The following is a 5176-nucleotide window of genomic DNA, read 5'->3' as shown; positions in this document are numbered from 1 at the left end:
ATAGTGAGAATAGCGCCCACGGGCACAAGGTGATCCTTATGGGAGACTTTAATATCCATCCCTGCCATGCGGATTGCCTAGTGGAATATGAGGAATCTTCCCCCTATTCCTCTCCACCGCATTTTGAACACACATTACGTGGACAGGCCTTGAAATTGCTCTTAGCTACTTTTAATCTTTATGAATCATGTAGTTGCTCTATAGGCCCGAGGCTACCGACATATGTGGGCAATGACTCAGGCACAATTATAGACTATATCTTTTTATCTTCAAGTATTCTGCCCGAAGTTATTAATTATAAGGTAGAAACTACAATTTTTAGTGATCACAATCCTGTGATTTTAGAGACTATATCTCAGGGAGTCTTGGGAAAAAGGAAGACCGTTGCTTTATGTGCGACAGAATTGGTCCTGAAAGACCAGAATCGGAGACTGAAATGGGACCAAGTAACCCCAATCACCTTTGTGCAGGAAACCCTGGCTAAAGTTGAGGGGGAGGTTGCTATTTGCCTGGATAATAAGAATTCTGGTGCCACCATGATTGAGGCTTTCAACGTTATCTGCCGTCAGGTAAATTTAGACCTGACTGTTAAGACAAAGCCAAATAGGTTCACGGGCCCCAGATGGTTTGACTCAAACTGCTCTAAGGCTCATTCAATCCTCCTAAAGGCTCTAAAAAATAAGCCTAGAGATAAAGAGCAGATAGCGTCACTGAGAAAACAATATAATTACGCTATCAGGGTGAGGAAATCCGAGATAAAAAACGAGGCCTGGAGTGACTTGTTATTGCCCGAAACACAACGGGATAGCGCTAAATTTGGGGCAATTATAAATCACCCATATTTTGCGGGACAAGACATTCAGAGAGCAGACTGCATTATACCAGATGACCAGTGGGTGACACATTTTAGTAACATCTACACCTGTCCTGATACCACCTCAGACTCCGAGATGTCACTCTTACAACTAACAACTACCATCCCTCCCTTTAGTTTAGAGGAGGTGAAGAAAGCAATTAATGATACACTACATAAAAAGGCACCGGGGCCCGATGGGGTCCCCGCAGATTTTTTCAAGAGTGCTCCGGAACTAGGTACCAAGATTCTCACTAATATTTTTAATGTTACTAGAGACCTCATTTTTCCTAACAGCTGGGCCGAGTCTACAATAGTACCGATTTTTAAAAAAGGACTGAGGACAGACCCGGCCTGTTATAGTCCAATTTCTCTCATAGATTCAAGTGTTAAAATCTTGGGAAGAGTCCTTTTAGGAAGATTGACTCAGCTCTTAGAAGGGAAGGGCGTGCTATCAAATGCACAATACGGCTTTAGAGCCAAAAGAGGAACCTTAGACCAGTGCCTAAATCTAGAACTCATTTTAAACAAATACATAATCGCCAAGAGGGGCTCCCTGTACATGGCCTTTATGGACCTCTCATCAGCTTTCGACCTCGTCAACAGGCAAAAGCTCTGGAGGACCCTTCTGACTATGGGCATCGATCCCCCTTTGGTTGGATACCTAGCTGAGTTACATAGGGACCTCATGACTTCGGTCAGAGTGACCAAGGAAGGAAGATGCACTTGCCACTTTAACTCGGAGAGGGGGGTTAGGCAAGGGTGTATCCTTGCCCCCCTCCTCTTTACTCTCTATATAAATGACCTGGAGGCAGTTATGGCAGCATCCCATGTTGATATTCCGCGTGCAGGTGAGATAAAGTTACCTGTCCTCCTGTACGCGGACGATGCAGTCTTACTGGAACGCTCCGGAGTGGCTCTGAATAAACTTCTTTTATCTTTTGGACATTTCATGACTTCGCTGGACATGCAAACTAACACAGAGAAATCTCATGTTATGATCGCAGGAGCTGCAGGCAGAAAAAGAAAGACGAAAACATTTTTCTGTGCAGGGAAAGAGGTTAGGAGAGTCCCATCCTTTCCATACTTAGGGGTGACCTTTGATGAAAAGGGCACTTGGGGGCCCCAGCATTCCGTAAAAAGCAACGCTGTTGCAAGAGCGGCAGCAGGGTTGCTTGGTTTTGCTAAGAAATTAGGTGCCCGTCCCATGGATAGCATCATTAAGGTTTATAAAGCAAAATGTGTGTCCGTTGCCCACTACGGCTCTGCTATTTGGGGGTATACTAGTCACGATAAAATCCAGAAAGTAGAAAATACATTTCTGAGATCTCTGCTTTCACTCCCCCAATCAACTTCTATTTATGCACTACATACAGAGCTAGGACTGGGCTACTTAACTGACACCTTAAAATTAGCCCCAGTTATTGGATGGATCAAGACTTGGCTTAACCAGGAGCTCACATTAAATCATATTATTTTAAAAGACTGCTTAGCCCTGGATAGAGCCCTACACATTCCGTGGTTAAAATATGTACAAATGCAGTTGACCTTAGCCGGTCGACCGGAGCTTTTCTCATCTCCAGACTTGATAAGACAGGAAGACCTTAAAACAGTAAAAAATACCCTGACTAATTTATATGTCTTGGAGAGGGAAGCCATAGAATTAAAGAAACCCACGGTAAGGAAACACTGTATGCTGACATCTGTCCCAGGAATGAAACCATACCTTTTCCTGGTAACCAAACCATACCATCGTTTCCTTTTGACGAGATTTCGTTTTGACTTGATCCACCTCATTCTGGGCAATTTTAAAACTTGGAATAGACCCGACGATGCTGAACCATGTGACTGTGACCACTTTTCCACTCAGGATATGACTCATTTTATTATGTTTTGCGGACATTATACTGAGATAAGAAAAAGATATCTGCTTCCAATTTTGCGTAATCAGGGCTTTATTCAGGTTAAACCAGCATTGACGTTTTTGCAACTCCTTCCTAACGTAAAAGTGGCCTTCCATGTTGCTAGTTTTTTAGTCGCAGGAGCACGTTTGAATAAGCATCGCATTAGAGCTAGGCACTTTACTTCTGAACATTGACTTCCCTTTTTATCTTATTTATTTCAAGTGTTTGTCTTTTAGTGGGTCTCTTTTTAATATCTTTTAAAGATTTTCATATAATTTGTTCTGTATATTGCGATATTAGCGTATTTTTAAAAACTGATTATTTGTTATAATTATGTATTAACTTGTGTTCTGATGAATTATTGCTAGGTAATCATGCTCGTTCTTTTATGATTTTTAATAATCGAATAAAGATAATTGACTGACTGAATACCAAAATGAGTAAGTGCCTTCTGTGAATGCCAAAATGAGTAAATGCCTTCCGTGAATACCAAAATGGTAGTAAGTTTAGGATTTTGTAGTAAGTTAGTTCTGTGAATCGGGCCCATTGTTATTGTATTTTTGGATTTTTTTACTGTTTACTGGTTAATTACATGTATAGAATATATAGTGTTTTTTATAATTTGATCATTGTGTATTCCTAGTTTCTTTAAACGTACTCGTATGATAACATGATGTATATCTAAATAATTAGTTTAATTCCATTTGTCACTTTGGGACTAAGTATAGGCGAATTTTGCGGATCTGCGGTCCGCGAATTCGTGCAAAATCGCAAAAACATTCGCGAGTTTGTGGATTTTGCCGCGAACTTGTGGATTTTTTTGCGATTTGCATAACTATTACTGGAGTACTTTCTACTGGCTAATCCAGTAAGTACTACCTCGTTGGGTAAATGTATAGTGCTTTTCCTACACTACAGCTGTGTAAAGTGCCAGAAGAGTTGTCTCCAGTGACCATGTGTGTGTTACTATGCCATCACGCCGAAGGGTGCAGGGTCCCTTGAGTGAGCTGTCCATCATAGTGGGTAAATGGCGGGAAGACGGTGCACACTGCTAGTGTGTGGGGCAGGGCCAAATGGGCGGGCTTCTATGCAAGTTCACATGCCTCTTGTGTGCATAAAAGGTCAGAGACCGATCAGAGCAGCAGATGAGGAGAAAGAAGCTCCTGGTCACAATAACTGCACAGGGATTGCACTCGTGAAAGTGGAGGATGCAAAGGCCTGCATCAGCATCACAGCTAATTTTCGACGGTAGATATGGGGAGAAAGCACACCTCCCCAGCCTCGAAAAAGCTCACGATTGTTTTTGGGCTGATGAATGCGTTACTGAACTTGAGCTTCAACTCGGGCACCTGCTTTATTTATATCTGTAAGGTGGCTATGGACCATTTCAGTAATTCTTTTTTCTGAATAAACAACATTTGCTGACTGACAAGGTTATGGTAGGAAAATCCAAAATTGAAGACTACTTTCCAGAATTTGCTCGTTACACTACACCAGATGATGCATCACCGAAACCTAATGAGGACGCCAGAGTCACAAGGGCCAGATATTTTATTAGAGATGAGTTTCTTAGAATCAGCACAGCAAATAGAGATGGACGGCACTACTGCTACTCACATGCGCAGTCGATACAGAAAACATCCGCCGGGTGTTCAATGACTGTCGGGACATTATTCAACGGATGTACCTTCGTCAATATGAGCTATTGAGATGGAGAGCACGTTTTCGGTGTTTCAGACTCCTTATTTCTCATTTTTTTTAAAGAAAAGAAAGAAAAAACTTTACCACAAAGGGTGGAAGAAAACTGGTGCGGACTCCCTCAAATTTGCACCCCTCCACTTTTCTCCATACTGAACGACAGCGACACTTCTAGCTTGCTTCTGTTAGCAAAGGTGGGGGATTTGCTGGGATATGGGCCGTGCAAGAAGCCTAGTGTGAGGTGAGGAGACTCAACCACCCAAGGCAAAGAGGTGGTAGTAGATGGATCAGCAGAAGGCTGCCTCCAACAGCGTAGGAATAGGACTAAGATAGAGCAGCACCAGCAAGAAACTCCACCTAGCAGGCGCATCTTAAGTAATTATGTTTGTAGGTTTGTGAGTGATCTGCAGTGGTGACTTTTGTGTACCAAACAGTTTTGTTGCTGGTATAGTGGAAAGACGTTTTCAGAATGCTACGGCGGAAACCAACCCGTTTTGAGTTGAAGCTGGAAGACATTGATGAATTTGAGAGTATACGGAATGATTTGGGGAGTCGCAAGAAGCATGGAGAGGATGCACACCTAGTCAGCAGTATGGATGGTGCTATAGGGATCAGCAGTGACCACAAACGCAGGGAGCAGATGATACATGACAGATTTGGCTACAAGCCACAGCCAAAACCTACCAATAATCCAAAACAGTTTGGAAATTTTGAAGTTTAG

The 5176-nt window shown here is 42.5% G+C and overlaps 1 pseudogene; it reads left to right on the top strand.

Moving 5' to 3' along the window:
* The first annotated feature begins 4924 nt into the window (after positions 1 to 4924).
* LOC144826154 (anaphase-promoting complex subunit CDC26 pseudogene) lies at positions 4925 to 5176 on the top strand (annotated as a pseudogene).

The sequence above is a fragment of the Lissotriton helveticus genome, chromosome 3_2 (genome assembly GCF_964261635.1).
Source record: "Lissotriton helveticus chromosome 3_2, aLisHel1.1, whole genome shotgun sequence".
In the NCBI taxonomy this organism is placed as follows: domain Eukaryota; kingdom Metazoa; phylum Chordata; class Amphibia; order Caudata; family Salamandridae; genus Lissotriton; species Lissotriton helveticus.
This window is presented reverse-complemented; position numbering and strand designations above follow the sequence as displayed.